Source organism: Bos indicus, chromosome 5 (genome assembly GCF_029378745.1).
Source record: "Bos indicus isolate NIAB-ARS_2022 breed Sahiwal x Tharparkar chromosome 5, NIAB-ARS_B.indTharparkar_mat_pri_1.0, whole genome shotgun sequence".
In the NCBI taxonomy this organism is placed as follows: domain Eukaryota; kingdom Metazoa; phylum Chordata; class Mammalia; order Artiodactyla; family Bovidae; genus Bos; species Bos indicus.
In genome coordinates, this window is record NC_091764.1 from 37292984 (window position 1) to 37317464 (window position 24481).

Sequence of the window (24481 nt, forward strand, 5' to 3'; positions counted from 1 at the left end):
GTCTTCATCCAGGAGTGGAAAAGCCTGACTAAGATTGCCCTGTTTTATCTAAACACTGACATGCTGTTGATAAAAAAAGAAAAAAGCATTTTACTGTCATGCTAGAAACATAAAATGAACCCAGCCAGCCAATTTGAAAGAAACATTAACATATTTTCGTTTTCCCCTAAGCCCAGTAGAGATTCGGTTTGAGTTATTTTTAACCTCTCCCCCAAATGATTTAACTTTATTGTTTCCTAAGATCTAGAATTGTTTGATCTATTTAGTTTGCAAGAGACAAAGTCGATAAGCTGCTGAGCAGAAAACTAATTAAGAAAGAAAGAGTTCACTGGATTTCCAGTGAAACAAAATAAGTAAAGAAAAGAAAGCAAATGTTTTGCACTGTTGTCAATTGGGCTCATACTGTGTGGAGGGAGTTACCTAAGTCATTTCCCCAAGGGCAGGTCTGCTCTAAATGACTTATTATTAGAGTCCATATGAAAATCATCACACATGGCTATGACAACTGATTCTAGAATGGGTAGTATGAGGGGGTAGGGATGAACTGTGAGAAACAACAGGAAGAACAATTTGCCTTAGGGGGTGAAGATATACACTTAGGATGTAAAAATTCATCACATTGATGGCCACAGTATCTATTAAGAGTCACCAACTGAAATGCTTAACCTGTATTCCCATTTTAGAACAGTAGGCTTTCCTGACCCTGGTGGTTCAGCTCAGTTCAGTCACTCAGTTGTGTCCGAATCTTTGTGACCCCATGAATTGCAGCACACTAGGCCTCCCTGTCGATCACCAACTCCTGGAGTTTACTCATGTCCATCGAGTCGGTGATGCCATCCAGCCATAAGTAGGGAAAACCACTAGACCATTCAAGTATGACCTAAATCAAATCCCTTATGATTATACAGTGGAAGTGAGATCCTGGTGGTACAGGTATTTAATTATCTAAATTTGTACATTTTTGTGTATGTGTTTAGGGGAGTGATTTGAGGAGAGGGTAGAGGGAAAAAAGAAATAGTTTCTATTGCATAAATCTCTGTTTGGAATTGTAATATTTAAACAGTAAATACTAACAGTATATTGAAATATGTTATCCTCTTGAAGACTCAATTGCTCATTTATAAAAGGCAATATTAAGCAACTTCTGGCTTAGTTATGAGTATTGAATAAGAGTACCTGTGTAAATAACATTTTATTATCTCTAAAGGAACCAATAAATATGAATTTCTTTTTTTGCTCTCCACCCTGAGACCTACCTGAATAGCTATCCTTTTCTGCCACCTATCCAGGACAAAACAAATGAGAAAACAATCCACAGTAAGCTACCGATTGAGAGAACCATATGCTTACTCTATACCTGAATATGTAAAGAGGGTGGGGGTAGGGTAGAGAGGTAGCAAAACATGTATTTATCAGATGATTGGTGTTCAATTTAGTTTTCTATCTACTCCCCTCCGATTATTTTGAATGCTCTAGAATGGCACAATAGGGACATAGTACTAATAATAAACCCAGTTTTGGACTAAAAATAACTTAAACAGCTCTGCCTCTTTCATTCTTTTTCTTGTCGAGTCCATTGAGCTAATTAGTCTAGAGCAGGAATATGGAGAGAGAACTCCTAAAAATAGATAAGGTTATTAAGAGCCTTGGGGAAATACTCTGCTGTAATTTGCTTTCCAGATAAACTTTTTATATAGGTATATAAGAACGATTGCTCAATTATAATAAAATTCCTATAGAATTACACACTCAGTGGTAATCAGTATGAACTCATTCTGTCCCACATGTTATTACAGTGAATACCACAGTGTTGTGAAGGGTCAGACAAGACAGAGAAACAGATGATGTAGGTAACCAGGAAGCCAAAACTGAGAGCAGAGAAGCTAAAGACCACAACAGGTTTCAACTGAGAAAGAGGAGGGAGGCTGGGTTTTTGTGCAATGAAACTTTGTACTTTAAAGCTCACTTCCTGAAACTGTTGCAATACCATTTCTATCTCCAAAAGAGTCAAGTCTGGGTAAGGAAGGAGTAAATGGAAATTGCAGAAAGATTTTTTTTCTTTCTGGAACAATATAAAAATTCTGGCTGCCTTTTCTGGCAGAGAAATGTTGAATTATATTTCTTTTTCATATAATATATAGCCTTTCTATTAGATAAGTCTTTAGGGAAATAAGCCAGCATCCTTTCCCACCCTTACAAGCTGTCAGATTATTTTATTTGTTTTGCAAACTTGAATTGGCTAGAAGTTATCTATTGAGATGGCCAAGTATAAGAAATCAAAGTGATGTACCACACGCAATCTCAATCACCTCAGTGTGACTGCGATTTCTCATAGACTCCAGACTACCCATTTCCAAATCTTGTTCATCAGTGATCAAAACAACTTAAGGATATTTGGTTTAATTTTATCTGATAAACAAGGTCAGGTCTGGACAACACCTTAAAGAGAGCTTTTCAGGAAAAAATTTAACCCAGAAAGTAATGATGTTAAATAAGTTTCACCTTTTGCAGGCAAGTTGAACACATAGAGAGGATATTTGATGTATGACACAGAACTAGATCCTGGTTCATGTTTTCTTATAAAAAAATCCATGTCTCTGTACTCTTTCTGCCAATTCTTTTTTTTTTTAATATTATCTGAAACTCATTTCAAGTGGCTAACCTCTATTTATACATTAGAAAATTTTATATTCTTTGGAACTGTTGGGTCCTTGCTGTTGTAAAAATGATTTGCAACCTTTTTCTGTCTAAAATGTTTACTTTTTATTAAAATTTAAATTCTTTTATTGAGGTAAAAGTCACATAACATAAAACATACTATTTTAGCCATCTGTACAGTTCAGCAGTACTGAGTACATTCGCATTGTTGTGCAACTCTCACCATCATCCATCTCCTGAATTTTTCACCTTCCTAAATTAACTTTTATATCAAAATGTTCCCCAGAAACCTCCTCACATACAGTGGACAGTCTCTGAATTATTCTGTCAATAATGGTGTAAAGTTGATCAGCCAGTTACTTTTCCGTGAATAACTGATGGTTAATAATGAGGTCGTACATTAATTGAAGACTTGTGACTAGAATATTATCTCATTTAATCCATTAGTTACATCATAAAAATTTGTCTGAAATTTGGCTTATTCATTTACCATTGTAGCTGTTAGTGATAGGCCTGCCATATCATTTGGAGCTCAATAAATATTGGGAGAATAAATGAATACATTATTGAGAGCTTGTAAGTCCATCAACTTTATATAAAATGCTAACTTTTTCTTGAATTACCAGCAAGTTTGTAAGTGTTCTTTCCTATAAAAATGAATTATATATGAATACGACTCTGATGACCTTACAGTTTGTTTGGAGAGAGGAAAAAAAAAACATAAATAGATAAATAATAAAATCAGCAGCCACAAGTTGACACTAGAGATAGATTAAAGATAGTGTTATGGAAATTCAGAAGAGAGAAATTATGATCATTTAAGAGAATCAAGAAGGATTCTGAAAGGCTGTAATTTAATAGAGCCTTAAAAATAGGTAAGATTTTTGTGTGGTGAAAAGGGCTATCATAAGGTATAACATAGACCCTAGAGCTGGGCTCTGGGTTCAAATTCCAGCTCTATCTAGTAAATCTGGCCATTATGGATGAAGTTATTTAACCACTCAAGGTAAAATAGCAATGGTAACAGGCTCCACTTTCTAGAGTAGTTGTGAAAATATCCCTAATTACTGAATGGATTTTCCTGATAAAGGCACAGTATCAGATTCAATTCTGGTGACCAGTCATCTAGTTTTTACAATACTTAGCGACCTTCTTTAGTGAAACTGAACCACGCTCCTACTTAGATGGTACTCAAACCGAGCCACACCTCATATTGAGACTTGAACCCACAGTCCCTGACCTAGGAGGGGACTCAAATCCTTTTCTTTTCATTGAAACCACTCACCCGGTCCCAGGACTTACTGAAGCTCAGCTTTCTTTGTCTCATCACAGAAAGAATTCAGTGTAAGGCAAGTTCAGTTCAGTTCAGTCGCTCAGTCGTATCTGACTCTTTGCAACCCCAGGAATCTCAGCACGCCAGGCCTCCTTGTCTATCACCAACTCCCGGAGTTTACTTAAATTCATGTCCATCGAGTCGGTAATGCCATCCAGCCATTTCATCCTCTGTCGTCCCCTTCTCCTCCTGCCCCCAATCCCTCCCAGCATCAGGGTCTTTTCCAATGAGTCAACTCTTCGCATGAGGTGGCCAAAGCATTGGAGTTTCAGCTTTAGCATCAGTCCCTCCAATGAACACCCAGGACTGATTTCCTTTAGAATGGACTGGTTGGATCTCCTTGCAGTCCAAGTGGTGGGCAAAGAGTGAGTTTATTATCATGGGATGCTTCTGAGAGATACAAGGGGGCAAGCAAGGAGTGCAGGCCCAAGAACAGATGGGGAGACATTTTTATAATCAAAGAAAGAGTTGGGAAGGGAGAAGATCACTTTCTTCCTCAGTCTTGTATAAATGTCAAGACTTGAATCATTAATTCCTCCTTTGACCCCATATGGTCTAACTGGGATGATCATGGTGCTTTTTAAATCATATGTATTTCACAGAAGGATGATAACATATACTAAAATATGGTAATTCATCTCAGATTTCAGTATAATATCCACTTTCACTTGGTTTCTTTCCCTTTTCACCTATATTTCTGTCTTGGCTACATGCAGAAATAATTCTCTTTAAGGACTCCCTTACTTCATGTAACAAGATTCAAACCACTTATCTGTTGTCTTGTACTTTAAGTACATATGTGATTGTTGCTTGCTTACTAGAGTCTTTTCTTGAGTGGTCATTAGCTAACAACAGTCTCCCAAAGTCTCTTAAAATTCCCTTTCTGTTTTTAATCCTCCAGTGGGAATTCTAAACAATTTATCCTACTCTATCCCTATCAAAATAGGATATGGAAAGTAATCAGACAGCATCATTTACAGCATAAGGAGAAGGAAATGGACATTAGATCATTCTTGAGCATGTGATCCTAGACTCCGCAAAGAACCTGCTGAGGGCCTCTGTTGTGCTCAGTGGGGACCACCTCGATCCTTGTAGTATTTCTACCACGTGATTTGCAGTGGTGTTAGCACTACAGGACCTCATGTGGCAATCAGCACTCTTGACAAGAGTGCAAAACCTGGTGGGGTGGGTAATGAGAGCTGAGGGTCTTGATTCTTCAATTTAGAAACCTGTGCTGCTCTTGCAAAATTCCCTCTCATAATCTAACTTCCTGTCCTGCTTCCAGGAAATGTTTTACACAGAATGCGATGGATATATGGTAAAGACTGTCTCATTTGAGATTCCAGGAGGCAACTATACAGATCCCAGCACTTTCTTACTTACTCAGAACTTTCAAGGAATGAAAATTGAAATGGGCTAAGACTTCTGACACCTACCAGAGCATTTCTCATTGTCCTTATTGAGTGTAACATTAAATTTCTTTTCATACAAGGTCTTTCTATTCTGAAATCTCTCCTCCAATTTTGTCTTTCAGATCAAGCACAAAGACTTAGGTACAAAGACTTTTGTCTGGTTCAATACCCCTTGAGGAAAATTGTAGGGCTGTAGAAATGATAAGTAAATGTCCTTTACAATTCATAGCACCATAGTATGACTCTTTGTACAGCTCCATCACTGAGCAGTAATATGAGGAATTATCAGCTCCAAGCAATAGATGTATTTGTGTTGCTTTCCCTTCAGTTGTTTAATAAAAGTGAAATCAAGAACACTACTATTTATAGATTTAACTTCCTGGGAAATTAGAACTTACTTACAATGCGATCTTTTAAGTCAAAATGAAAATGAAACTCATTTTAAATGTTAGGTTTACTTGCATTCAATGTACCGACTGAGGTTAAAAATATATATATATACATATATATATATTTGTATTAAAACTGGTATGTGTGTTATAAAAGCTATCATTTTAACTTGCAAAAATGGTGTTCACGATAAAATTCATTATCCTCTATTATGTTTCTCTCTTAATGAAATATATCATATATTTATACATCAAATTTTCAAAGAAAGAAGGCAAATAATATATTATTAGAATTGGCTGATTTGATTTCCTAACACTAAAGGGAGAAAATCCTTTGATTACAAAAACTGCTTTACTTTGAAGTGGACAAGAGAGGGCACTCATGTATTTCATATATAATTGTACATAATTTTTTTCAGTTGTTAAAGGGTTGACTTAAACAATCCTTAATACAGTTTTAAAAGGGTTGAAAATGTAAAAATAATACATAACATTGATACAAACATATTTTTATAAATAAAAGCAAGCAGGAAAAGATAATTTTTGGAAGTTTGCTATACATATAGTTTTAAAGGGACTTTGACTAGCAAATTGAAATAGGAACAAACAAACATAAAAATCTTTTTCTACTGAGTTTCATTTTAATTCAATTTGAAATAAGCAAACATTTAAAAATAATGTTAACTTCCCCCCCACCCCAAATAAGAAAGACTTCTTTCAAATTAAAATTAGTCAGATGCTAGATTTTGATTTGAAAAGATGTTCCCTGGCTGATAACATGGAATCAAAATTGCCAAAATTTATAACTGAAAACAGTGGAATGGTCTCAGCTCAGTTCCAAGGAGAGTCCTGCTCCCTTTCCAAGGAGCAACCTAATACCTGCTGTGAACCAGCCCACCGAAGGGAGGCTGGAACCTGGAAGGAGAGCGATGCCTCAGGACAGAAGAGAGGTGAGAGGCAGAGCCTGCTCTGGGTTCTGGCTGCAGCTGTCACTTCTTGCCCCCAGCACCATTCTATTCCGTGTCCAGACCACGTTCCCGCAGACCATCATAGAGTTTTGCATCTGAGTGGATGTTTAGATTTTTCCTGAAATATTTTAGCCATCAAGTGTTAAACATAAAATGTGTAACATTTTTCAGAGAGATTTTCCTAGTGGACCTCAGAAGGTAAGGCGCCTGGGGACAGCATCTTTATCCAAAGATCAAAATGTGGGGCAAACAGCCAGAAATATTCAGAAACTTCAAAGCAAAGAAATAAATCAGATTTTTTTTCTTCTTCTAAAGATAAGGGATTAGTCATTAAAATCTTTTCCACAAGTATTTGGTTCAGAGTTGGAGAACAAGTCATAACTTTTGCTGCCTTCAAATATTCTAATGTTTGTGTGCTTTAAAAGTCTTGCCTTTTGTAATGTACTGGAAACCACAGGGAAACAACACTGTCTCCCTAGTCAATTTCAAGTTTTTTTTTTTTTTTTTTTAATCAAGACAGAGTGCTTTACAGAGAGGTAGACACATTTGTGAATTTGATCTTGTTGCTCATCGATCCTTACACGCTTCTCTTCAATGGTTGTAATAGCAGCCATTACTTCTGACACATCAATGGGAAATGAGGATTCAGGACAAAAGAGGCGGTAGTGATGTGAAAGCAAGATCCATTTATTCTTTCAGGCTTACAACAATGGGCAGTTCGAAACAGTGACTGAATGAAAGTGAAGTGACTCAACATTTATTGAGAAAGCTTACTGAACATTCATCAAACACACAGGATCAAGAAAACAGTTCTCAAAGAGATATACACAGAATCCCCATGACAGACTCTGTGATCACCATTCTCAAACTTTTTGTCTCAGAACACTTTTACACTCTTAAAAATTATTAAGAACCTTAAACAGCTTATGGGTTATATCACTCTATAGCCAAAAATAAAACATTTATTAATTTATCTTTTAAATAACAGTAGTAAATATTTTCTTATGCAGAATAACTACATTACCCCCAAAATTACAGCTGACCCCTGAACAATGAGGATTTGAATGCACAGGTCCATTTGCATACCAATATTTTTCAACAGGAAATATTATAGTACTACACAGTCTATGGTTGGTTGGTTGAATGCATGAATGCAGAGGAATTACAGATATGGAGTGACTATAAATTACATGAAGGATTAACCTCGACATTTTTCAAAGGCCAGCTGTAGTTATGAGAATACAATTGTTTTACATGTTTTAACATTGTTCTAAAGTTCTGGCTTAATAAACTGGAATTATCTTATCTGAGTCTTTATTAAATCTATTGTGATCTGTGATTTTCACTGCAGTATATGAAGGAAATCTGGTATCAGACAGATGGAAAAGGGAGCAGTATTTTAGTGGCTATTTTTTTAGATCATTGTAATATTCTTCTTTTATACTACCTTAAACTTCAAAAAGTGCTGGTTTCTTAAAGATTAATTGTCATATAGAATCTGAAACCATGTTCATGAAGTTTTTTGTAATCTGTTACATTAGCCTGTCTATACCTTGAATGTATTTTTTATGCATCTGTTTTGTTATATCATAATTTATTACTTGGAATATATTGGTTAATTCTTTTATGTAGATCTTCCAAATGTACAGTGGAAAATCCCACTGTATACTCATGAGAAAATGAGCTTCTAAAGGGAAATATTGTACCAGCATTTTTGCAAAAATTAGGTGACTTCATAGACTCTGAAAATGTCTTAGAAAGCACCAGAGGCTTACACTCTTGGAGAAAAGGCTCAATGGCCTTTTTTTTTTTTTTTTTCCCCTCTATAGAGTTTAAACTCATTTGTTGCCCCTTTTGCTCTTTCAGATACCCCACTATAACCACTTTGACCTTTCAATTCACCATGTATGCTTTTTCTCATTTCAGATCATTTCAGAATCTTTGCTAACTTCTAGTCAGCCTTTGCTAAAGTTTTAGGTCAAATGATACATACTTTGCCTAAGAATCTTATTCTCACTTTTCTTAATCAGATGTGGGTGCTTTGTCCTATAGGTATTAATCAAAACAATTATTTGTTAATTTTATGAAAATTTGAAATAGAAAAAAATCCCTTTGGGGCAAGAATCATGACTGGATTAGTATGTGCCTGTGTATGTCCATGATAGCTCAGTTGGTAAAGAATTCGCCTGCAATGCAGGAGACTCTGGTTTGATTCATGGATCAGGAAGATCTGCTGGAGAAGGGATAGGCTACCCACTCCAGTATTCTTGGGCTTCCCTTGTGGCTCAGCTGGTAAAGAATCTGCCCGCAATGCGGGAGACCTGGGTTTGATCCCTGGATTGGGAAGATCACCTAGAGAAGGGAAAGGTTACCCACTGCAGTATTCTGGCCTGGAGAATTCCATGGGTTGCAAAGGGTCAGACACGACTGAGCCAACTTTCATTTGCACTTTAGTGTGTATTAGTCACTCAGTGGTGTCCGACTCTTTGTAACCCCATGGACTGTAGCCCGCCAGGCTCCTCTGTCCATGATATTCTCCAGGCAAGAGTACTGGAGTGGGTAGTCATTCCCTTCTCCAGGGCATCTTCATGACCCAGGGATCAAACCCAGGTCTCCTGCACTGCAGGTGGACTCTTTACCATCTGAGCCACCAAGGAAACTCAGGATGTGACTTACGTTTTTACTACATCTATTCTTTTTCATTAATAATAAACAAGTAATAATACTTTGGGAGTAAAGAGAAAGAGATGGTTTTCTGCTGCACTGAATTCTACTACCTTTGGTCTAGTACTGGATTCTTGATATAGCCAAGTATGTTATGTGGGATTTTCTCTTTGTAGGCAAAAGTAATCCCTCTGTTAAATCTTTCCATTCTTCAAGGCACAGGTCAGGTTATATGTCCTCTAATAAAATAAAGAAAAGTGTTTCTGATCAGTTCCATCTAACAGTGATTGCTTATTCCTTTGAACATATGCAACCCTGAATACTCATTGGAAGGACTGATGCTGAAGCTCCAATACTTTGGCTACCTGATGCAAAGAGCCAACTCATTGGAAAAAGACCCTGATGCTGGGAAAGATTGAGGTAGAAGGAAAAGAGAGTGACAGAGGATGAGATGGTTGGACTGCATCCCCAATTCAATGGACATGAACTGATGAGGGACACGAAGGCCTGGCATGCTGCTGTCCATGGAGTACAGAGAGTCAGACACGACTTGGTGACTGAACAACAAAACAATCCTTAAAGTATTTTCATACTGCTCATTTGGCAACTTACCATGTATTCATTACCTTAAAGCAATGGTTAATTTGGGTCCATATTTTCCCTACAAGTAGTGAGCTTCTTGAAAGTAGTAACATGTTCTCTCTATCTTGGGAGCCTCCCTGTACACATTTGGAACTTCCTAGTACACTTCACACTTTTTGACACACAGCAGATGATTAGTAATTGATTTTGACTGATTGACTAATTTGTTATTGGGAATCTTAGACATTTTCTGTAAAGCACCATTCCAGAGTAACATATCATTAATTTTGAATGTGTAGAACAGTCTTATTTTACATTTTATTCTGAGGAACCTGCACCGTGCAAGGCAATAGTTGTCCACATAAGAAGATAAACATATCCTAGTTTAAACTTTTCTTGAGTATACATTCATTAAATGTATTTGTCCCAAATAATGTGTGTTTCTTTTTTTTTTTTTTTTTTTTGAGACATCTGATTGTGTAATTGACAGCGTCAAATGACAGAAATTCAAAGTCTTAAGTAAAAGGGAAATTTTTTGGTTCATACAAATATTAAGTCCATGGGTGGAGATGTTTACATTTAAGCCTGATAAAATCCAGAAGCTCAAATAATAATAGAAGCTTATCCATCTCTTGGATCTATCTAAACATCTACTTGTTTTTCATCTCTTTTCCTTCTGATCTCATTCTCTCATACCTTAGTCAAGACCTCAAGGAAGTTCAAGTCTCTTTGCTTACAGCCTACAATCCACAAGAAATAAACACACATTCTCTCTAGCTTCTCCAGTTGCAATCTCAGTGGAAGCACTCCGATTGGTTCAGCTTAGATCATGTGACCATCCCTTTTAGACCAATCAGTATAGATAAAATTTTGGCCGGCCAAGGTTGGATAACCCCCAGTCTTAGGCACTTCACTACTTTCATTCTCAGTCTAGCCATAACCAGATGAGATGGAGATGGTACAGAAGCCTAACAGAAATTAAAACGCTAGACAAAAAAAGATTATAAACTATATCAGGATTCAAGATTTCTTTGCAATAAAATAAATTTGTATTTAGTCAAAGCAAGAAGTATTTAAAGTTGGATATAAAGAAAACATTTTATGTTTGGGTTATTAGATAGGGAAAATATTGTATACTTGGAGAGAAAATAACTTCCTCTTTAAAAAATAACAAGATTATAATTTGGGAGAGAAGATACACTTATTTTATCAACACATGAGCTGAGGCTTGAAGGCGTATCATTTACCATTTCAGAATTTCAGTTCCAATAAAGTTAAGAAATTTTATACTATTCTTTTATGGTTCTAGGGAGAATATTAGATAATGTGTTGAAGTACCTAAAATGAACTTGACACATAGCAGTTACTTAATTCATGTTAGATTATTATTAGATCCATTATTCTCTACAATATTATTATTTTCTTCTCCTTTTTTCCTTTCTCTCTACTGCAGAAGGTGAGGCATCAGCTGGCCAGTTTGGGGATATTAAAGGTCCAAATTTGCTTTTCCCCACCTGTCCTGTTCACACCTACTCTTAATCATTGCTTTTTAACCTAGGTTACATGTTAAAATTCCTGATGCCCAGGTGCATCATAGACATATTAAAGTCACAATCCAGGATGGGTCTCAAGAGCAGTACTTTTGTAATTTCCTGGAGATTCCAAAATATCGCCAAGGCTGAGAATCATTTTCTTTCAATTCTTCAATTCTTTTGGTATATTACACACATTAATGGTACACTATGCTGTTAACACTTACCAAGTTTTGAGTTATTTCTGCATTAAGCATGTCTTTTATTTTATATATTCTGATGCTCTGACATTCAGATGCTTTGACACGTGGGGCCTTGCTGACCCTGGAGCAAGTGCCTCTCCCAGGTTTAGCCAATTCCTACTGATGGTAAAGAGCTCACCCACAAGAGTACTTTTCACACACAAACCAACCGATCTAGGGTTCACAGCCCAACTTCCTTCACACTTGGGCCACCACTCACCTGCTCTAATCAATCCTGGGCAAAGTGCCAGACAACTAGTGATAACTCCCATGTCTTAAATATTCTAAACCAATTCAAACTAGCTAATTTAAGCCTAGTTGTTCCTTCCTGCAGGAGCCACAGTGAAGTCTTTCATCCAGTTTCCTCTCTTCTCACCTCCTCCCTGATTCTTCCTCATGTGGCCCCCCCTGGCCTTGCCTGCCTCCTCTGAAGCAAACCGTGTTTTCAGTGGCAATCATCTCCTAATGATTGGTCTTACTAGCCTCAAATTTGTACTAACAGATGATTGTTCCCTGGACAGCACTGGGATTAAGCACAGATCCTAAAATCCATATATAACTTTACTCTTTGTATCTGAGGTTCCACATTTGCAGTTGCAACCGACCACAGATTTTGTAGAATTGTAGTATTTACTATTGAAAAAAATTGCCTATAGCGGATCCTTACAGTTCAGATTCGTGTTGTTCAAGGGTCAACTGTACTATCTCTAAAAACAGTTTTCCTCAAGCATACTGTGAGCACTTTAAGAGAAGAGATGACCTTTCACATTTTCCTAGCACCCTCCTAGTACTTCATTTAGTGTGGTCAGTGTTAGCTTTTCAATAAATACTTGCTACTTGATTCCATTTAGGACCTTTGTGTTAAATTGAAAATAATTCTCTGGAAAAACACAGATATTTACTTAAATACTGTGAATTGCAATCTACTATAATTCTTTAGGAAAATTGGTGTAAGACCATGTGAAAGATTAAGATTAGAGGCTTTCTAATTAACTCTGTATATTTCTCCCCTTTATATCTTTCATTCATGTTTTTAAAAAAGCCAAATGAGGCTCATGACTTGATGTTTTAATAGCCTTTTAAAAACAGGTTCTCACCTGCTTTGAAAACCATATACATGAAGCCAAGAGCAGGTTAAAACCTGGTCACCTCATTAATACCTTTAGTGAGGGTCAAAGGCAGGTTAGGATTCGGTCATCTCATTACTACTTATTTAAGCACCTCAAATTTAGTAGCCAGGGAAGGCATTAACGAGGTGACTGAGTTCTAACCCACTTCTGATGCAAGTAAAGGCACAATGTTTAAGGTAGATGACAACATATTGTGAAAAATGCAACCCAACCAGAGAAATAGTACGGTTGCAAGATTGTTAAGAATAATATTAATACCTTCTTACCATGCTTACCACATTTCATACTTAAATGTGTTTTGCTGTATTATGGGCTTCCCAAGTGGTACAGATGGTAAAGAATCCACCTGCCAATGCAGGAGACACAGGAGACATAGATTCAATCCCTGAGTTGGGAAGAGCCCCTGGAGTAGAAAATGACAACCCACTCCAGTATTCTTGCCTGGAAAATTTCACGGATAGAGGAGTCTGGCAAGGTCTACAGTCCATGGGGTTGCAGAGTCGGACATGACTGAGCATGCAGTGGCTTGCTGTATTATGTCATTTCATGACACAACAGCTCTGTGTGAAAGGTCCTATTATTATCTTTGACAGGTGAGAACACTGAGACTCAAAGAGGTTAAGTGACTTATCCAAGGTCATACAGCAAATAATTAGCAGAAATGATCTGCCTTCCTTTAGTATCATCACTCTCTATTTGCCCTTCCCTAGCCCTAACGTGGCATCTGGTCCCATCACTTCATGGCAAATAGATGGGGAAACAGTGGAAACAGTGTCAGACTTTATTTTTTGGGGTTCCAAAATCACTGCAGATGGTGACTGCAGCCATAAAATTAAAAGACACTTACTCCTTGGAAGAAAAGTTATGACCAACCTAGATAGCATATTCAAAAGCAGAGACATTACTTTGCCAACAAAGGTCCATCTAGTCAAGGCTATGGTTTTTCCAGTGGTCATGTATGAATGTGAGAGTTGGACTGTGAAGAAAGCTGAGCGCCGAAGAATTGATGCTTTTGAACTGTGGTGTTGGAGAAGACTCTTGAGAGTCCCTTGGACTGCATGGAGATCCAACCAGTCCATTCTGAAGGAGATCAGCCCTGGGATATCTTTGGAGGGAATGATACTGAAGCTGAAACTCCAGTACTTTGGCCACCTCATGCAAAGAGTTGACTCATTGGAAAAGACTCTGATGCTGGGAGGGATTGGGGGCAGGAAGAGAAGGGGACAACAGAGGATGAGATGGCTGGATGACATCACTGACTCGATGGACATGAGTCTGAGTGAACTCCGGGAGTTGGTGATGGACAGAGAGGCCTGGCGTGCTGTGATTCATGGGATTGCAAAGAGTCGGACATGACTGAACGACTGAACTGCACTGAACTGAGCCCTAACTTAATGTTTGCGAAGACTCTCTGGGTGATTTTTCTGAACAGCTGGATGTGAGAAGTATTGAACTTTGGCAGTGCTTTATAAACTGGGGGTCATGACGTACTTGTGTGTAACAAAGTCAACTTGGTGGTTTGAAGCAACTGTGCCAAAATTAAACAGAATGAAATAGAGATTATCAGAGCCTATTATATGCAGTAAGGATAAATATTTTTCAGGAAGCTTTTTTTTTTTTTTAATACATATGTATATACAGGATCTGGATGAACATGAATTTCTTGCTTTGATGATTTTATGGGTTCAAAGCCATTTGAGAAACACTAGCTTGGGGCTTTGAATTGGCAGTAGAAGCTGAAGAGCAGAATACACTGGTCTTGAAGGAGAGGTCTGTATTGTTAGAAGTACCTCCCTAACCATTGTCTCCTTGGAAATCTTTGATGAGGGATGAGGAATCAGTTAAGAGCTGCAGGAATGGGACAGGCTTCTGTAACAGAAAAGGCCTTTAAGAAAAGAATACCTCACTCATTTGTCCTTTAAATGTAGAAGGCCTCATGGTTTTTGCGGTTACATTTCTCAGCTTGTTAGGCTGGAAGTTTTTCAGCTAACATGGCTCATGTAGAGACATGTGACTTTGATTCTTACACGATAAACCTGAGGGAGTCTGCATAGAGCAGGCTTGCTATGAGTTACACTCTAATCCTCTCATGGCAGCAGACAAGATGTTTCCTTATTTTTGCAGCTGCCACTGACTCTGGTTTGGACCAAACCACTATCAGCTGCAGAAATGATACAACTAGGATTTTTAATACTAATAAAACTAATATGGTTCGAGAAGTTGGGCAAAGTAAGTTGTACCAAATGTTACAGTTTGTTTTTTCTGAATAATATTTCTTGGTACGTTGGGAAGTTGGCTTCAATTTGAGCTTTCCTTTGAGGAGTTTCTTTGAATTATTCACATTTGAAAGGGAACAAAACTGAACTTGTAGAACCTGATATGCAAGCCCATACTGTCAAACTTGATGTCGAACAAGGTCACTGTAACTTTAAAACAAAACAATAGTCAAATGCCTTTTATTTACTGCTTCTTAGAAGAAAGGAGAAAATTAAAAGAATTTAAAATGGTTTGTATAAAACGGATAAGCAACAAAGGTTTACTGTTTAGTGCAGTATCAATATCCTGGAATAAACTATAATGGGAAATAATCTGAAAAATACATATGAATAATTGAATTATTTTGCTGTAAACTTAAAACTAACACAGTGTTGTAAATTAACTGTACTTCGATTGAAAAAGGAAAATGAAACTCCACCAACAAGCTTTAAAAGAAGAATCAAATGTGATGTTGGGTGTTTACGCTCAGTCTCTTCAGTCATGTCCAGCTCTTTTTCAATCCCACAAACTATAGCCCATCAGGCTCCTTTGTCCATGGGACTCTCCAGGCAAGAATACTGGAGTGGGCTGCTAAGCCCTTCTCAGTGTAGGGCACATTTTACCATTGGTGTTTTCCTGGAGACTCTACTGAAATTCCTCTAAGCATGTTGCCCAATATTTTCTCATCTTGCAAAATAGTATCTTCTCTTCTAGGTTGGCACATGAGCTCAAGACTGCCTACACATGTCCATTCTTATTTACTCATTCTATTAGTGCTAGTGACCAGAACACTCTTTGTCTCCCCAGCAATGCTCCTCCAATGCTACCGATTAAATTGAGGTTTTCAAGTGGAGCCATGAGAGCAAAATATAACATCTTATTCTCATATTTTAAAAATTTTTATTAAAATCTTGACATTTGGTGAAGGATTGCAGTGATCAAAATTAGCCTGATAACTTCCCAGAATGCTTCCTTATCTTATCCTAGATTACATCATACAATTACCGATGGTTTTCTTTCTCAAAGAGAAAAATTGCCAGCAATATCAAGGTACAGAGTGGGACAGGAAATTACTTGGGTGTTATTGAAGGCAGTATCCCTTTGAAGGGGAGTTCTCATAGTTCTGGGTCTGAGGAATGGCCCCAGTGGAATGCATGTGGTTGCCAGAAGGAAAAGCAATATGAAGACTGTACTCCCTGAGTGGTCAGTTCAGTTCAGTTGCTCAGTCATGTCTGACTCTTTGTGACCCCATGGACTGCAGCACGCCAGGCTTCCTGTCCATCACCAGCTCTGGGAGCTTGCTCAAACTCATGTCCATTGACTTGGTGATGCCATCCAACCATCTCACCCTCTGTTATCCCCTTCCTGCTTTCAATCTTTCCAATCATCAGAGTCTTTTCCAATGAGTCAGTTCTTTGGCCAAAGTGTTGGAGTTTCAGCTTCAGCATCAGTCCTTCCAATAAATAATCAGGACTGATTTCCTTTAGGATTGACTGGTTTGATCTTCTTGCAGTCCAAGGAACTCTCAAGAGTCTTCTCCAATACCACAGTTCAAAAGCTACCATAAGTGGTAGCTATTAGAAATTTGAGCCAAAAGAAATGAGTGCTTAAAGCTGCATCTTGGAAGCTCATTATGGAGCACTCTTTACCAATTTACAAGAAAATGGAATCATCCCTCACAGCAATGGACAAGTACTATCTGTCAGGGTGTCTAAGAGAATTAAACGGCATATGGCAGTCAGGAACAATGAATAGGTCGTTTTATCAGTATAGTGTTCTCTTGTTGTGAGTAAAATGAAGTGAGCCTTTTGTAATAGTCTCTAGAGTTTCTAAACAGTTTAAAAGTGAGTACAATGCTGGACTTCCTGCTAATGTAGCATTTAAGGACCAAAGAAATTATAGAATAAAAGGATTGTGATTGTATTTGTGATTAACTTTACGAAGCTATCTATATTGGGTATGTGTGTGTATTTAACCTTAGTTACCATTCAGAAATATAGAAATAAACTTTATTTATATGACTCATAATTACGCTTGAAGAAATAAAGAACGATAGTTTCAAAATGTCTTTCTATACCACATTTGTGAGAAAGGTGAAAAAGTCTTATGGCTAAATGTGGATTTTTAAAAATATTGGACTCTTACCTGAAAGATGATGCTGTGAAAGTGCTGCACTCAGTATGCCAGCAAATTTGGAAAACTCAGCAGTAGCCACAGGACTGGAAAAGGTCAGTTTTCATTCCAATCCCTAAGAAAGGCAATGCCAAAGAATGCTCAGACTACCACACAATTGCACTCATCTCACATGCTAGCAAAGTAATGCTCAAAATTCTCCAAGCCAGGCTTCAGCAATACGTGAACCGTGAACTTCCAGATGTTCAAGCTGGTTTTAGAAAAGGCAGAGGAACCAGAGACCAAATTGCCAATATCCACTGGATCATTGAAAAACCAAGAGAGTTCCAGAAAAACATCTATTTTTACTTTATTGATTATGCCAAAGCCTTTGATTGTGTGGATCACAAGAAACTGTGGAAATTCTGAAAAAGATGGGAATACAGACCACCTGACCTGCCTCTTGAGAAACCTATATGCAGGTCAGGAAGCAACAGTTAGAACTGGACATGGAACACCAGACTGGTTCCAAATAGGAAAAGGAGTATGTCAAGGCTGTATATTGTCACCCTGCTTATTCAACTTCTATGCAGAGTACATCATGAGAAATGCTGGGCTGGAAGAAGCACAAGCTGGAATCAAGATTCCTGGGAGAAATATCAATAACCTCAGATATGCAGATGACACCACCCTTATGGCAGAAAGTGAAGAGGAACTAAAAAGCCTGTTGATGAAGGTGAAAGAGGAGAGTGAAAAAGTTGGCTTAAAGCTCAACATTCAGAAAATGAAGATCATGGCATCTGGTTCCATCACTTCATGGAAAATAGATGGGGAAACAGTGGAAACAGTGTCAGACTTTATTTTTTTGGGCTCCAAAATCACTGCAGATGATGACTGCAGCCACGAAATTAAAAGACACTCACTCCTTGGAAGAAAAGTTATGACCAACCTAGATAGCATATTCAAAAGCAGACATTGCTTTGCCAACAAAGGTCCATCTAGTCAAGGCTATGGTTTTTCCAGTGGTCATGTATGGATGTGAGAGTTGGACTGTGAAGAAAGCTGAACACTGAAGAATTGATGCTTTTGAACTGTGGTGTTGGAGAAGACTCTTGAGAGTCCCTTGGACTGCAAGGAGATCCAACCAGTCCATTCTGCAGGAGATCAGCCCTGAGATTTCTTTGGAAGGAATGATGCTAAAGCTGAAATTCCAGTACTTTGGCCACCTCATGGGAAGAGTTGACTCACTGGAAAAGACTGGGAGGGATTGGGGGCAGGAGGAGAAGGGGACGACAGAGGATGAGATGGCTGGATGGCATCACTGACTGGATGGACATGAGTCTTAGTGAACTCCAGGAGTTGATGATGGACAGGGAGGCCTGGAGTGCTGTGATTCATGGAGTTGCAAAGAGTCAGACACGACTGAACGACTGAACTGAACTGTCCATGAGAATTGCTAAATCATCACTCAGCTACCTGAGAAAAGTTTTGTCAGAGCAGAGAGCATGTAGGGGAGCCTGCTGCTGCTGCCGCTGCTGCCGCTGCTGCTGCTAAGTCACTTCAGTTGTGTCCGACTCTGTGCGACCCCAAAGACAGCAGCCCACCAGGCTCCCCCATCCCTGGGATTCTCCAGGCAAGGACACTGGAGTGGGTTGCCACTTCCTTCTCCAATGCATGAAAATGAAAAGTCAAAGTGAAGTCGCTCAGTCGTGTCCGACCCTCAGCAACCCCATGGACTGCCGTCTACCAGGCTCCTCTGTCCATGGGATTTTCCAGGCAAGAATACTGGAGTGGGGTGCCATTGCCTTCTCCAAGGGGAGCCTGCAGTTTGCTGGAAATCTGATTTCCATGGGACAGAAGGAAGATGAAGAGCTCGCAGTAGTCAATATGTTTGACATTTCTAGAAACTTCATCATCAGAGAAGAAGCTATTAATGTATGAAAATTATTTCATAAAAAGAAATGCACTTAGATTTTTCTCAGGGTAAAAAACATTGCCAAACATTGCCAGATGCAACAGTAAATAGTCTGTAGATGAAAGACACCTGAGCAAGGAGGGAGGTGAAAGAGAGAATTGGGAACAGGTGGTCAAAGAAGAGTTTTAAGACCACAGCTTAGGAAACTGGGAGCCTGGAGGAGGGGTCTGAGACACCACCACTGATGCTCATGACATTCTCTCCTAGGAAGGGAACTGGGGGGTAATGTCAACGGAACAAAACATTATCATAATAGCCAACTGCTGCCTTCAAAAACCAAAAGCAAACAGATGTCCACTTCTGAAAGTGAAGCAACCATCTTGTGTCTTATTCCCGTTTTCACTCTCCTGTTAATTCAGTCCCAGTAGAGTATCCTAGGTTGCATCTTTTTCCCTTTCAGCACTTTGAATATATCATACCATTCCCTTCTGGCCCACAAAGTGTGTGCAGAAAAATCAGCTATTATCCTTGCAGTCATTAACTTGGATAAGACTCTTTGTTCTACTCTTGCTGCCTTTAGAATTTCCTCTTAACGTTTTAGAATTTCCTCTTATCACTTTAATTATGATGTGTCTTGGTGAGGGTATGTTTTGTTTCACCTTATTTGGGACCTTCTGTCCTTCCTATACATAGATATATGTTTCCTTCTTCAGGTTTGGGAAGTTTTCAGCCATAATTTTATCAGATACAGTTTCAACCCTTTTTCTCTCTATTCTTCTTCTGAAACCCCTGTAATGTGAATATGTTTATTTATAATAATGATGTGAATATGCTTAATTTTGGAGAAGGCAATGGCACCCCACTCCAGTACTCTTGCCTGGAAAATCCCATGGATGGAGGAGCCTGGAAGGCTGCAGTCCATGGGGTCGCTGAGGGTCTGACACGACTGAGCGCCTTCACTTTCACTTTTCACTTTCCTGCATTGGAGAAGGAAATGGCAACCCACTCTGGTGTTCTTGCCTGGAGAATCCCAGAGACGGTGGAGCCCAGTGGGCTGCTGTCTATGGGGTTGCACAGAGTTGGACATGACTGAAGTGACTTAGCAGCAGCATGCTTAATTTCCCACAAGTCCCTGAAAATGTTCTCATTTTATGAATCTGTTTTCCTTTTTCCAGATCCAAATGGGCAACTTTCATATTTTATCTTCCAGATCACTTATGCATTCTGTATCACCTCAGTGCACTTCAGTTCAGTCGCTCAGTCATGTCTGACGCTTTGCGAATCCACAGACTACAGCACACCAGGCCTCCCTGTCAATTAGCAACTCCCAGATTTTACCTAAACTTATGTCCATTGAGTCCATGATGCCATCCAACCATCTCATTCTCTGTTGTCCCCTTCTCCTGCTGCCTTCAATCTTTCCCAGCATCAGGGTCTTTTCCAATGAGTCAGTTCTTCACATCAGGTGGCCAAAGTATTGGAGTTTCAGCTTCAACATCAGTCCTTCCAATGAACACTCAGGACTGATCTACTTCAGGATGGACTGATTGGATCTCTTTGCAGTCCAAGGGACTCAAAAGTCTTCTCCAACACCAAAGTTCAAAAGCATCAATTCTTTGGTGCTCAGCTTTCTTCACAGCCCAACTCTCACATCCATACATGACTACTGGAAAAACCATAGCTTTGACTAAATGGACCTTTGCTGGAAAAGTTATGTGTCTGCTTTTTAATATGCTATCTAGGATGGTCATAACTTTCCTTCCAAGGAGTAAGCGTCTTTTAATTTAATGGCTGCAATCACCATCTGCAATGATATTGGAGCCCCCCAAAATAAAGTCTGTCACTGTTTCCACTGTTTCCCCATCTATTTGCCATGAAGTGATGGGACCAGATGCCATGATCTTCGTTTTCCGAATGTTGAGCTTTAAGCCAACTTTTTCACTCTCCTCTTTCACTTTCATCAAGAGGCTCTTTAGTTCTCCTTTGCTTTCTGCCATAAGTGTGGTGTCATCTGCATATCTGAGGTTATTGATATTTCTCCCGGCAATCTTGATTCCAGCTTGTGCTTCAACCAGCCCAGCATTTCTCATGATGTACTCTGCATATAAGTTAAATAAGCAGGGTGACAATATACAGCCTTGACGTACTCCTTTTCCTATTTGGAACCAGTCTGCTGTTCCATGTCCAGTTCTAGCTGTTGCTTCCTGACCGACATACAGATTTCTCAAGAGGCAGGTCAGGTGGTCTGGTATTCCCATCTCTTGAATTTTCTACAGTTTCTTGTGATCCACACACTCAAAGGCTTTGGCATAGTCAATAAAGCAGAAATAGATGTTTTTCAGGAACTCTCCTGCTTTTTTGATGATACAGCAGATGTTGGCAACTTGATCTCCCGTTCCTCTGTCTTTATAAAACCACCTTGAACATCTGGTAGTTCACGGTTCATAAATCACTGAAGTCTGACTTGGAGAATTTTGAGCATTACTTTATTACCGTGTGAGATGAATGCAATTGTGCAGTAGTTTGAGCATTCTTTGGCATTGCCTTTCTTAGGGATTGGAATTAAAACCGACCTTTTCCAGTACTGTGGCCACTGCTGAGTTTTCCAAATTTGCTGGCATATTGAGTGTAGCACTTTCATCTTTTAGGATTTGAGATAGCTCAACTGGTGTATCATCACCTCCACTAGCTTTATTCATAGTGATGCTTCCTAAGGCCCATTTGACTTCACATTCCAGGATGTCTGGCTCTAGGTGAGTGATCACACCATCGTGATCATCTGGGTCATGAGCTCTTTTTTGTACAGTTCTTCTGTGTATTCTTGCCACCTCTTCTTAATATCTTCTGCTTCTGTTCAGATCAGATCAGAGTTAGGTCCATACAATTTCTGTCCTGTATTAAGTATCACCTAGTCTGCTTTAAGTGTTTTATTGTGTTTTTCATTTCAGTTTTTGTATTCTTCAGTACTGACTTTATCTTTATATATATATATATTTTCTAGTTCCTTGTTAAAATTCTCCCTGTATTTGTTTATTCTTTCCCCTAATTCACTTAGCATTTTTATTACTAATGTTTTGAATTCTTCATCTGGTATTTTACTTTTGTTGTTTTTTTCAGAGGTTTTCTTTTTCTTTCAGTTGAGATAAATTCTTGTCTTCTCATTTTGCTTAACTTTCTGTTCTTTTTGAAATTAGGTGATAGGATTTCCTATGGCAGTCTTGAAGATTTGTCCTTATGTGGGTGCATCCTTATACAGTCTCCATGTACCCAGTGACTTTAGTGGCAGAGCTGGATTTGACATGAACACAAGCCATATTCATTCTCCGGCTGTTCTGCCATCTATCACCTTGGTAGGAGGTCGGCCCAGAGAAGCATGGGTTAGGAACTCTCTTTAGAGAGTGAGGTTTTAGCTTGAACTTCTCCTCTCCTCAATGGCCATCACTACCCTATCAGGGGCAGCATGGACCTCAAGTTATTGAAGCAGCAGCCATGAGGTTCAGGTCTGAGCTGGGTCCATTCCCTTTAAGAGTGTGTCCCCTCACCCCTTTCCCTCTTGGTTCTCATAGGTTTGTTCTGTACATTTGAATCTCTCTTTCTGCATTGCAAATGAGTTCATCTCTAGATTTTTCTAGATTCTGCATATAAGCAATTCTTCATATAACAAAAACAATATTTGTTTTTCTCTTTCTGACTTACTTCATTCTGCATGATAATTTCTAGGCCTATTCACATCTCTGCAAATTGCATTGTGGAAATTAGGACTGTACTGTTTTGAACAAAAATAATTTTACTTCTGCATTCCCAATCCATCTAGACTTCCAGAACAGTATTGGATGAAAAGGATAAGAGTCAGCTTCCTTTATCTGTTCCTTATTATAGAAAAAAGCCATTAAGTATAATGTTGTGGATTTATGTTCGATGGCTTTTATCAATTTTAGGAAGTTCCTTTAGGAAGTTCCCTTTCCTAAGATTTTGTATCATGAATGAATGCTGAATTTTGCCAAAAGGTTTTTATGTGTTTACTTAGAAGATAATATTTTTTCTTCTTCAGTTTGCTAAAATGTTAAATTGCATTGATTGTTCATCACCTTATAAAACTATCCCTAGGATGAACCCTACTTAGTAGTATTAAAACTAGTTTCTGGATTCTTTTTTTATTTTTTTTTTTTATTTTTAAACTTTACATAATTGTATTAGTTTTGCCAAATATCAAAATGAATCCACCACAGGTATACATGTGTTCCCCATCCTGAGCCCTCCTCCCTCCTCCCTCCCCATACCATCCCTCTGGGTCATCCCAGTGCACCAGCCCCAAGCATCCAGTATCGTGCACCGAACCTGGACTGGCATCTCATTTCATACATGATATTTTACATGTTTCATTGCCATTCTCCCAAATCTTCCCACCCTCTCCCTCTCCCATAGCGTCCATTAGACTGTTCTATACATCACTGTCTCTTTTGCTGTCTCGTACACAGGGTTATTGTTACCATCTTTCTAAATTCCATATATATGTGTTATTATACTGCATTGGTGTTTTTCCTTCTGGCTTACTTCACTCTGTATAGTAGGCTCCAGTTTCATCCACCTCATTAGAACTGATTCAAATGTTTTCTTTTTAATGGCTGAGTAATATTCCATTGTGTAATTGTACCACAGCTTTCTTATCCATTCATCTGCTGATGGACATCTAGGTTGTTTCCATGTCCTGGCTATTATAAACAGTGCTGCGATGAACATTGGGGTACACGTGTCTCTTTCCCTTCTGGTTTCCTCAGTGTGTATGCCCAGCAGTGGGGTTGCTGGATCATAAGGCAGTTCTATTTCCAATTTTTTAAGGAATCTCCACACTGTTCTCCATAGCGGCTGTACTAGTTTGCATTCCCACCAACAGTGTAAGAGGGTTCCCTTTTCTCCACACCCTCTCCAGCATTTATTATTTGTAGACTTTTGGATCGCAGCCATTCTGACTGGTGTGAAATGGTACCTCATAGTGGTTTTGATTTGCATTTCTCTGATAATGAGTGATGTTGAGCATCTTTTCATGTGTTTGTTAGCCATCTGTATGTCTTCTTTGGAGAAATGTCTATTTAGTTTTTTGGCCCATTTTTTGATTGGGTCGTTTATTTTTCTGGAGTTGAGCTATAGAAGTTGCTTGTATATTTTTGAGATTAGTTGTTTGTCAGTTGCTTCATTTGCTATTATTTTCTCCCATTCTGAAGGCTGTCTTTTCACCTTGCTAATAGTTTCCTTTGATGTGCAGAAGCTTTTAAGGTTAATTAGGTCCC

The 24481-nt window shown here is 38.6% G+C and overlaps 1 pseudogene; it reads left to right on the forward strand.

Moving 5' to 3' along the window:
• Positions 1-6570: 6570 nt before the first annotated feature.
• Positions 6571-24481, forward strand: part of LOC109558386 (N-acetyltransferase ESCO2 pseudogene) — a 170572-nt pseudogene continuing 152661 nt past the window's right edge.